The 13,337-nt window shown below is 25.0% G+C and overlaps 1 pseudogene; it reads left to right on the forward strand.

Moving 5' to 3' along the window:
• The first annotated feature begins 757 nt into the window (after positions 1-757).
• LOC112599988 lies at positions 758-2,948 on the forward strand (annotated as a pseudogene).
• Positions 2,949-13,337: the final 10,389 nt, after the last annotated feature.

Consider the following 13,337-nt stretch of genomic DNA (forward strand, 5'->3'; position numbering starts at 1 on the left):
CTTCTATACAAATGTATATAATTTATATTGTACAAATTATTTTTCAACAATAAATTTTTCTGTGATAAGTTCTGTAGTGATAATATTGATATTATTTATTTAATGATAACGTATGCCACGCCCCCTTAGAGACCGTGTTCAAGGCCATCGCCGCCCGATTTGGTCAATATCAGACAGTGTCTATACCCTGGTATAACCGCAACTACCATCATTTTGTATTTATATAATCACACGAGCACACTAGCGCAGGTCTTAGATTCGAATGTTTCCCGCTGTCTTCAGTCTTCAGTTACGACTCGCGTGTCACAGCTTATGGTAGTGTCGTGTGACGCATGTCGCAATCGACTATATTATATTCTACTATTTATAGCAATTTTTATTTTTATTTTAAATCATTTGTTATGGTTACTTATTAGTTAAATTTAAATTTTTTAACTGTTTTAGTGTAAATTACTATTATAACTAGAAAGCAATCGATTTTGAATTTTATTTGACATTGGTAATACTCACAACAGACGGTGTGTTGTGTATCTGTACTTGTTTTAACATTTTACAAGTGAGTGCGCTCTATTATTACTTAAATACCTAAAATTTCTAATGTTAAATATTGATGAAATTAAAATTAAAAAAAATGTTGATATTATATTTATTTTATTAATAATGTTATTTTTGTATGTTTTAATTATATAATGAATATTTCCAGGTGTTTAAATGGTTTAACTGTACAATAATCAAAATGTTTAGATTTTCTAAAGATTATAAATTGGAAAATATCACTGTAAAGATTAATAATAGAAAACGTAGATATTATAGTGATTCTCCTATGTCACATAGAAGTCGCCATAGCAGTATTCACACAAATCATGGTAGTTCAGATGACAGAAGATTATCTAAATATGTACATCGTAGAAGTCGAACACCAACCAGCCTTCGTAAAGAATATAGGCGTTCAAAACATGAAAAATATGCCCGATCTAAAGATTCAGATAAATTTGATCGTACTTATAAAGTTTTGTGTGTAAGCAATTTATATCCCAAAGCAAGTGACAGACAAATCAAAGAAATTTTGTATCAAAAATATCGCAAATTTGGTGAATTTTCTGTTGAAATATCATATGGACAAAGTGAAAGATTAGCATATGTGTGTTTTAGAAGCTCAAATGATGCTAGAGATGCCAAACATAGTAAGAATGTAATAAATATATTTGATAATATTTGTTTAGTTGAACCTGTTTATAAAAGTCATAGTTCTAGGGATCATCATGAATCAAAAACTAGACATTCTCAATCCCGAAATGTTTCTACGAATTTTACAAGATACTATCCTAGTTTTACTGAAATTCATGGGTCATTTCCGACTGATAGGTTTTATGAAACGTTACCATATGATGCACTTCCTATCATGCGATCACCACTAGCCTTTCGAGAAATAGGTTTGCCACCACCTTATCCCTACGAATTTATGGTACCTCAACAACCATTATTGAATCATCTGACACCTAATCATCCTCAGTTGGAGCAAATTCGATCGTTATACGAACCACAAAGACATCATCAGCCATCATTTAAACCATACCCTCGTTCTCATTTGATGCAAGATAAAAAAGATAAATTTCCATACTATTTAGAACACACTCTACCAGAAGATGACTCATCAGCTACACGTACATTGTTCGTTGGAAATTTAGACATTTCTATTAAACACGATGAACTTCAATGTTTATTTGATAAGTTTGGAGTTATTGAGGATATTGATGTGAAACGACCATTGGTGGGAACAGGAAATTCATATGCATTTATTCGTTATCAAAATTTAGATATGGCTTATAATGCCAAAGTTGAATTATCTGGTCAATATATAGGAAAATATCAATGTAAAATTGGCTATGGAAAACCTGTACCAACACAACAGATATGGGTTGGTGGTTTGGATCCTTGTACATCATTTGCTGATCTAGAAAGGGAATTCGATAGATTTGGTCTTATGCTAAAAATTAAGTATGTTGAAGGTGATACTTGTGCTCAAATACTGTATGAAAACATTGATGCTGCAAATGCAGCTGTCGAATACATGAGGGGAGACGCTATAAAAGGCTCAAAACATAGACTGAGAGTAGATTATGTTAATGAAGATCTTAGTGAAGATCCTATATTAACAAGACAAGATGATTCTGATGGAAGTTTACAAACACTAACAAAACAAGATGAATATCCATCTGGTGGGTCAATTGATTATAATACTATTTGTAGTTACAAAACTTATTCTGTAGATTGTCATAAAAATAGTTCATCATTGAAGCAGCATTCTGTTTCTAAAATTAGTTCTCCTAGATCACCACTTTACCAATCAACTGACAGTGATGTAACAGTTAAAAAAGAAGTTATACAATCTGTACGTTCTTTGGATTCTGTTTCTACTCAAGACAATTTGGCTCTTAAATCTAATGATATATGGCATGGAAGTTTTATATTTAAAAACTGCCAGTTTCCAACTTCCTGTCATTTAACTTCTGCTAATATAAATATCCTGGAAAAAACTATGAAAAATAAAGACTGTAAATGAAAATTTCATAAAACTTAACTGTTGTGTTTAGACAAATCAATGTTAAAAACTATTATTAAATGTGTAATGACTACTAATGTGCATGCTACATTTTTAGCATTGCCTTGTTATACTAATTGTGTTTCTAGCGATGATGCAACAGTATAAACTAAACCATTACATGATTTAGTATTATATTTAATATAAAAAGGGGAATGCTGGGGTATCATTAACAAAAAAAGATCTTGGTCTAGTAGGTTATGTATCAATTGTATTTCTTCTATGCGAATATTCAATCAAATTATTGAAACAAAGGGCAAACAATTTAAGCTGTGAAACATTAAAATCTGATGATTATTTAGTTGTGATGATTACTAAGGGTTGTTTAAGACATTATTTTTTTTAATAATATATCCAATTTACATTTATTTATTATAATTATTTTATATTTTTATGTATTAATTATATTTAATAATTTTTGATAGTATTAATTATTGTAAGTTATAAAAATTATTGAGTAAATATTTTTTTATTGATCAAAAATTATTAATGTTCGGTGCTACAATATTTATATTTATATTTTTATTTTCTAAGCATAAATTCAAAACAAAACAAATTATGGTGGTTTATTAACATTGTATAAAAATTATATTTTTGTGAATTTAAGTTAACATACAGTTCAATTACATATGCTATATTTGGACTGCATTTTATACTTTAATATACAGATTGTGTTACTATGTCTATTGTAGAACATTTCTATCGATTAATGTATACTGAAGTGATATAATATTTTCTATAATCATTTAAAATAATGTATTATTTTATTATTGAAAATGTTAATGTTTTTAATGATCTTGCATTTAATTAAATGATTTCTTTTACATCATTGAAAATATATTGTAATTTATCAAGCAATTCAATTAACTTGAATTGTTTAGTAATAATTATGAATTTTTGTAACAATTTAAGATAAATTAAAAACTTGTATTGATTAATCATGTATTATAGAAGTTTCTTTATTAAAGTGTATTTTATAATTTGACTTTTTTATTTAATAATATTAATTTATTGCAGTTAAACCATATATGACAGAGTAATGTTATTTTTGCTCATTTAAATTAATTATATAATTACTTGAATATGAAGCATTTGTGTTAATTTTAAACATTTTAGTTACAGTGTTCAACTTAGAAATTTAGTAAATTTGATTTTGAATATATATATATATATGTTGGTGTTCAGTGTTTATGGAATTTGGTATATTTTTCTTATGTAAATGCAAGTAAATAATAATGTGTATTAGTTTGATTCATTATATAGAGATTAGATATTGAAATTGAAGAATTTAAAATATTAGAATTACAGCTTTTTTTAAATTGACTGGGGTTAAAATTGTATATTATGAATAAATATTTTTTATTCTAAATTTTAAATTTGAATTTAATAACTTAAGATCTATTAGTTTTAACATACATATGTGTATTAAATATTGATTAACACATCAATTTTTCATCTGTTATATTATAATACTATTATAACAAAATTAGAATTATTATAAAGTCCTTAAAATTAAAATTATTATTATCATCCCTCCTCTCTCAAAAAAAAAAAAAAATAAATAAATAAAAAAATAATAAGAATAAAAAATTCTACAACACTTAACTTGTTTTAAAACCAAATTAAAGTTGTATCTAAAATTAGGTATGTACTTTAATTTAGTTAATATCATACATTCAAACCAAAGTATTAAATATACAAATAAAATAAATAATTAGTTTGGTGGTCATTTAAACTATTCATTGATCAATTAAATTTATATAAGCTGACACTATTCATAAGCTAAAGATATAAGCATAAAATTTAAGTTACTAGAAGATTTTGGTGTTCAACCAAATTCAGCTGACTAAAGATTTAATATGACCGAAAAAATATTAACCTTAGTCGAGTAGGATTCATTTTTCAATTATCTTTTACAAACCTACAAATGAGACCTAGTCTCATAATTTGTTATAATATGTGCAATTGAGCCAAAATAATGTCCATACATTTTAGATCACAATTAAACTATATGTGAATGAATACAGTATTATTGTACTTACTGTATTACTATTATAACCTAAGTCTATACTGAATAAAAATGTGACTACAATCTAAACACAGAATAAATTAAATTTTACAAAACATAATACATTTAATTAAAAATTAAAAAAAAAAAAATATTTATTTTGAAAATTTACCCATTCTTACAATTAACTAAGTTTATTATGCACTAACGTTTATATGTCAATATATTATACGAAATGAAAAAAATAACTACCAACCTTTGTTTAGTGAGACACAGAACTCCTATCATGCATTAACAACAGTTCAGTTTATGTTAGTGACTGAAATTTTCTAAGAGAATTTTGTATGATAATAGACATGTATAATAAATATATTGATAATTTAGCAAAATGAATGTCACTATGCCCTGGTAAACATATCATTAATAAAATACAACAAACGTAAGTATTGGAAATATATCAAATTTGATATTTGGATTTATTTTGGCTCAAAAAAATCAAAATAACAATTATTTTATTTAATCAATATTATCTTGAATACCTATGAACCAAGAACTTAATTATTTCAGCAAAACAAAAATGGAACGATTGAAAGTTTCATTTGTCTTGGTTTCGATAAGTTAATTTATTAATAATTTTTATTCAGAATATTTATATATACATATTTTGAAGATCAAAATTCGGAGTGTTTAATTAAATAGGTAACTATTTTTTAAGCTTAGAATTGTATCAAATAAATAGTGTAGTTTTTTTATTAAACGATTCAAGATATTTGTTTAATAATTTTTTTTATAATGAATTAGAGCATAAACAAGTTTATATATTAAAACAGAATTAAAACACCCATTATTTATTAAAATTCTCCCCCTTCCCCCCTCCTAAAAAAACTGTACTTAAATGTAACTTTAAAATATATAATTTTTTTTTCTATGGTTATTTTGTAAAAATATAAGTTACATTTATTTATTTATAAATGGATTTTAATATCTAATAACCTATAATGGTTTACATAACAACTTTTAATTAATTATTCATGTAATAAATAAATAATTTAAAATTACATTTTATATTCAAGCAAAAGAAGAGAAACTGTAATTAATGTAATTTAATCATTAAAGCTCTGATTTTCAAGCATATGCTTCATTTTTGTGTACAAGACAGAAATCCAATTTGTATGCATAGGTAAATTTGTTTCATAATATTCTGATCCTAAATTAACCAATATTTTTAAATTTTTTATGTAAATTCTTTTTTATTATTTTTTTATAATTATTTAATTTATAACATTTTAATGTTTATCGTGTTATAATAACAAAAACAATTTATTTAATTAATAAGAAATGTAAAAATATGCTTTTTAGTTATATAAACTGTAGGTACAATTCTCAATCTAACAGCTTGTATAAAGTATAGATCCATAATCTCTGTAGATGTAGAATATTAGTTTTCGATGTATATAAATATTTTGTCTGATAATAGAGTCAGATTTACTACTGGAAAACTACCTAGTTAATAAGTAGTTCGTTCAAAATTTGCTACATAGCTAAATTTAAAAAAATTTTATCCTTTAGAAAATATTTTATTATTATTAATAGTATGTAATAAAATTCAAATTAATATCCAATTATATTTATAACTTATAATCATCCTAAATTAATATCATATAATATATTGTATTTAGTACCTATGAAGCTATTATTATTTAGTGATTTTATAAAACTAGATCCAATTTCGCAGACTATTTGGAATTTGGAAAAATTGACAATTAGGGATATCTTTAAGATTAACTTAGATATTCTTATAAACAGTCCACATATTTGTTTGCAAGCATGTAGTAATAACTACTATGCCATGCTATGAAAATGAGAAATACTACAATACGGTTCTAGTTGTCTTTGGTCCACATTATAACAATGTAATTTAATAAAATTTGCCACAATAATATTACATACAATTATTCATAGGTACATTAAAACTCTATTTTATTATTAAGTAATAAAAATTTTAATGTTTTTTTTTTTTTTTTTTTAGAATATTTTACAGTTAAATTGTACCTAAGTATACTTGATAAAATTTCAGTAATAAAAAAAAATGTTTTAAATTTATTTTACTCATTCTCTCATAATAACACTCCAGTAAATTTTTAATTGGTAACTAATATTTTTTTATTTTTTTGAAATATCATATAATATTGATTTTGATGTGAAAATAAAACATTTTAAAACAAAAGACAGTATATAAAATTTATAAAATATGGGTTGATTAAAGCACTTGATGTAAAATATAAAATTGATAAAACACAAATATAAAATTGGAAAACATAATATAAACTTTATTTATTGTGTTTAAAAATGTTTTATTAGTTGAAGTATATATATATATATATATATATATAATATATATTTGATATTTGTGCATAAGACATTATTCAATAAAATTAACATGATATTGATCTTTTTCTATAATATATTAAAATATGAAATACCTATGTCTATAGGTATTGAATCCTTATAGCGCTTATGATTTTATGATAGATTTATTGATGTAGGTGAAAGTTAATTTTTTTAACTTATTTCAACAGCATAATTGGCTTTGTTATACAACAATTTTACTAAAAAGACCTTTTTACACCTTCTATGTTTTATTAGAAGTTAGAATCATCAGTTACGACAAGGTGGAGCGTAAAGTGTCTTCATAAATACAATGCTTATTATTTATTAAGAATAAACATTTCCAAGCACATTAAAACATACATTTAATATTTTTTTAATGCATATTTTCAATATAGAGTGCTAGAGACTATATAGTTATTTTGGGTGGTAAGAATATAGATGTATCTCTTCATCTCTTTAGTGAAAAATGTAATTGAAGCAAATAATTTTAAACTGTTTACAGTAATTTTTTCTATTATTTTTTTAGTATAGTACCTATGTATTCATAGAAAATCACTCAAAGGAAAAACTGATTATACAGATATATTTAATAATTTACTACATTTTAAAGTTAAGACTAAAGTTGAAAATTTGAATAATAATTTTAAAAATAGTCATAAAAATGCAAGTTATGTTTCCCATAGAATACAGAATAAACTTACGAGTAGGTATACTTAATCTTTGTTTAGAAACTGTTTTGTAAGTAGGCTAAGGTAATATTTGTTGGGAGTTGGGAATTCATTTAAAAACATGAAATTTAAGAAAATCAATAGGATCTTTTGATATATATATTCCACCTAAATTCTAAAACAAACCGTAAGTACTATAATGTTAAATGGGCTTTTGTAAATTTCACTAACAACATAAAATGTTGTGAATCTTTTCAATTTGTAGTTTTTTCATCTTTTATTCCATTAATTCAACAATTGATTAAATTTAGATTTCTTTTACTCTGATGAACTATTTAATTATTATTCTGTAGTTGTGATTCATCAAAATGATATTTTCATTGCAATTACTACCACAAAATTATAATCTATAGTTAATTTTTCCACTATGTAATTGTATATATATATATATACGCAATTTAAATTATTTAAATACTAATTTAATTTTAATTGAGTTTATTATCTAATATCTGTACCAATATAATAATTTTTTTTCTGATAGTATTTTGAAATTTAATTAAAATATAATTGTTATAAAATCGTTGCATGTATCTAAGAATTAAATAAAAAGAGGAAATAATAAATAGTAATAAAAAAGTAAATAAGTATTAAGCTTATTTAGTTATTAATAATCTTAACATTTTATTGGACTCGACTTAATAAATTAGTCGAAAAATATTACGATGGTGCTAGTTAGTGTAATTGTGAAGGTAAGGGAGGGAAGAGTATCTTTTTGTAATAATCTTAAAAAATTTTTAAGAAATATAAAATGTTTATAAAGTTATATTATATGGAGTTTAACTAGTCTCGTCGAATTTTTGCTAACATAGATAATATTAATAAATTATTTATATAGTACTTGTCGACAGTATCCGGTCAAAATCGCAGAACTATTACTGCGACGATCCTAATAGCGAAATAAAAATAGGCAATTATCAATAATTAATTGCAATTACAAAAATAACAAAAGAACGAGAGAAATGATCTATATATTATGCTATTTACATAATAATATGTTTTATATCGTTGTGGTTACTACTAAATACCAATACCATGGTGTTATGTGCTCATAGGTACTAATAATTATTGGCCCTAATATATATTTTAATAGTTCAAAAAATTGTTATTTATTCACTATTCATAGTTATACATTTATCATTTGACATATTTTCGATAGGGAAATTATAATTGTTTCAGTTGACAGTTTTTCATTACAATATATAACTACAAATTTTGGAAACACTCAAACGGTACTGGTGTACCTACTGCAAGGGGACGAAGAAAAACTAGGGCAATTCCAGTAGGTATACAAAGTTTTTGATTTCATCGTGCATTCGATTTTCCAAAAGCGAACAACGTATAATATGTTAAAATATTATTTCATCGAGTGAACGGTTGGCACTAACAATATTATAACACAAATACATGACCAAATAAATCGTATACACTTGTATGCTGGTATACTGCAGTATTCTGTGTTGTAAGGAAGACCGATTTCAGCGGGGCGTCTAAAGTGAAAACGTTTGGAATGCTGAACTGCAGTTCAAAGGGACAGATTTCGGGTGGTCCGAGACCCAAACGACAATAATTTCAAATAACACAATATTGAGCTCTCGGGTCACATAGGAAGGTATACAATGTATATTTTGTCCGCACGAACGGTCGGTCCACAAGCTGTCATCTCGAAGTGATATAGGTTTTTTTTTTGAATTTCTTGGCTTTTATTATTTACAAATAAACGGCCGCCTCGCCGAACATAATATAATGTAGGTATTATATTATTTACGGGTTGAATAAAAATAATAAATGATGTACAGATGTTGTACTGGACGTGCCGTTTTAAACTCGACTTCTCTCGTTAAAATGTACTGTAATAAAATTAAATGTGAAAAAAATAGTTATGTATACACATTTTAATACCATAAGTCCATAACAATATGTTATAACCTTTAATATCCTATAGGCGCCTACACCGTATGTGCTCGTTCGATTCACACACAAAAGAACCGGATTCGGACCCAATGCTGGGTTTCAAAGAGTCCATATCGAATTCTAAGAATTTCTTTAGTAACCCAAGAGATATTATTTAAAAATAGGAAGTTCTTGTATAACATAAAACTCTTAAAATCTGTAAGAAATCTAAGAAACGTGCAAGTGTACATTCAAATAATTTTCTTTCGTATAATAAATACTTACCCAAACACTATATATTAAAAAAATTATGTTTTTAAAACAATACTATTTTCTAATTATTTTATGGGTGGACACACAGTCATTAAGTTATTATACATGCATAGTTTATTAAAGTTATAATAATATTATATTCTAATCCATAAATTGTTTTTAATAATTGATTATAAACATTTAATTGATTAACATAATTATTATTAAGAGTTTTATCATGTGATTAATATTCAAAATTTATATTGTATACAACACGATATGTTTTATGTTCAAGGACATCACAAGTCACAATATTACATTTTTTTTTTTCAAGTTTATTGGTGTATTATTATAGTCAAAATAATGAAAAACGTTTTGGAAAAATCTGAAGTAAAAATAATAATTATTCGATGAAATAATGATGTCATAGAATCGACGAATGAGCAACCGCCCATGTTTTAGTGTACCTAAAAACTGTTTGATTTACACAATGATTTTAATAATTTTTGGTAGTACTTTCTTTTTTTTTTTTTTTTGCACAATCCAAAATTTGTTTAAGACGATGGTGAAATTTAAAATTTAATATATCTCGTTATAGTATTCATATTTGATATTTTAAATTGTATATTTATTGAATACTCGACTCGTATTATACTGCCGACGCGGCATATCATAATCATAATAGTAGTGGAACACCGCACAAACCTAATTTTACGAAATAACTAGAAAGTATATCAACAATTATAATGTCATTATTCATTAGGCATTAGCGAATAGATAATTTTAATGTACATTATTACGGTTTACACTGTTAGTAATAAAATATTAAATGGGAATATTTAACATTCTGCCAGAAGCAGAAGCTCTTCGTACAGACAACTAAAAATGCATGATAACCTTTAATTTTAATTTATGTCTAATTGTATAAGTCAATCGTAATTATGATTTGTAAATGTACATTATATAATTTAAGATGAGCTGTAAACCCATGTTAATTCGTTGCAGTCAATGGTTTTGTATGGTCGCCAAGTTATTATTTAATAATAAAAAAATAAAAGAACTTCAAAATTAATTAATTTTATCATTCATATAAGTACCTAAAACATAACATCATCTAAAATACATTTTAGTTTATCATATATTTTTAATAATAATAGATATTTTCATATACCTAGGTACCTAACATAAAAATTGAACAATTAAAAATAATGCATATTCTAGTGTTCAATACATAATTCTGAATCGAATTTTTAAAAACTTTTAATAATGATAACAATATTAAAAATAAACATGTTGCTCTAAAATCTTTAAAACTCATTTTTAAAATATTTATTGAATACATTTTTAATTAAGAGTCAAGTTCAAATCCTTTTAACCCAATATTGTAATGGATTGGTGAGACCTAATATGTCGGTATTAATATATAAATGACTTCATTTTATTCGTTATTTTATTGTATGGTGGTTGAAATATCAATTTGTTACATTGAATGTCATTATAATAATAATACATTATCATTTAAACCATAATACATTTGAATGTGTTTAATTGATTATTTATTAATAGGTAAATTTTAATAATTATATATACATTGTTAAATCAAGGTTTATTATTTATTTTATATGTTATTCATTTATTTGTTTTCAAGTTTTTTCAACATTAAATATTTTTCATGACTTTGTTAAATACTTAACCAATTGTCATTATTCTCGGTAGTGGCGTGCGGTCAGAGCTAGCAAGATATACAGTATATGCCAGTTCACAAAGGAAAAAAATATTTAATAAATAATATATTAAGTGTGGCTTCTTACTCCAAACATTCAATTCATTTTTGTACTGTCGTCGCATATGTTTATTGTGCTAAGTAGTATAGACTGTGTATTTTTTAATAAAAACTAAAAAAAAAAAATAAATAAATAATATCAAATGGCTTTACGTCATATTGTAGTATAGGTTTTTTTTATTTAATATATAGTTTTATTATCTGTATTATATAATTTTAAAAATAATAACTTTAATATTTTTAAATTATTAGGGATTAAAATTTAAATACATAAAAACAGTATTTTGAATAACATAAAATAGCATAATCAAATTAAATTAATACTTAACAGGACTTAACGCTGAAATAAAGGACAATCCTGTATAAAACAAGATGTATGGTTACCCTACAATATATCAACAGAAACACACGGAATTTCGATTACCAGGCTCATATAATGCAATAGACATATCCGGGCATAATAGGGCAAGGCGTGGTTATGGTTTTACGTAGCAGTTGTAATTGAGCGATTATAAATACACTTAAAAACGGAATTTTAAATACCAAATATTCGATGTATATTTTGTTTTTTTGGTTGCTTACTAATCTTCAAATATCATTACACACCATTACTTTTTAGGATATTACAGTACTTAAACTATATTGTGTTAGAGAAACCATATAAAGTGATTTCGTCATCATTATTTACCGATGGTAATCTCTACAAAAAAGTTCGATTAAATTTATTTTTTATTGTTTTGTTGATTATCATTTTTTTTTTGTTTTTGTATATTTTTAACGTTGACCTAGATTTGAATCGAATACCTAATATTTTCATTTCTAATTTCAATATATTGAAACTATTTACTGTATTATTAATAATAAAAATAACTACTATAAAAACAATATAAATGTATCAATTAGTCGCAGTAGCGACAAGCTCAATTATCAAAGGGCGTAACCATTCAAAATGTATTTTATTTAAATAGATAATTTTTTTAGCTTAAACCCTCTTTTCGTAGACCACCCGTTTCTCGTAGGCCCATTCTTCTGTATAGTAGGTGTCATTAATGATTGATAGATTATTGTTTATTCGTATATGTTTAGCCACGAGGCTAAGTTACTTTTAAGAGATGCCACCCATACGTTTGTTGTCTCCATAGACCTATTACGGTTTAAAGAAATTTATAGACCTATAAACTAATGGACAACGTAGGACTAGAGGTCAGGTGTACAATATAGAGTAAAAGAAAAGAGAACATGGGGGAAATACAGTGTTAGTTTATAGGTCTATGATTACTACTTTATGTTCTTTCTCTCTTCGTCCTTTCTGCTTTCTTTCTCTTATATGATTCCCATGCGTTGTGGGCAGGGCGAAATGGAATGCGCTGTCTATTAGTTTATAGGTCTATGGTTGTCTTCGTCTTATACACGTCTGTGATTAAGTGTTGGCTTTTAGGTTTTTATTTGATATTTTAATTTTCAAGCAAGATGAGCATTTTTAATTTGTGATATTTCACAAATCCATATCTTGCTTGAAAATTTGTTATTTTATTAAAACTGATAAGCGAAAATTTGTTATGTTGTATGTGTGTAAGACTGAGACTGAAATATATTATGTTTTATTTGTTTTAATACAGTTTAAGAATAAATTAATAATGTACAGTCTTGTATAAGATACTTTTTAAAAGTATTCAAGTACAG

Source organism: Melanaphis sacchari, unplaced genomic scaffold (genome assembly GCF_002803265.2).
Source record: "Melanaphis sacchari strain LSU unplaced genomic scaffold, SCAv2.0 Contig586_pilon_pilon, whole genome shotgun sequence".
NCBI lineage: Eukaryota > Metazoa > Arthropoda > Insecta > Hemiptera > Aphididae > Melanaphis > Melanaphis sacchari.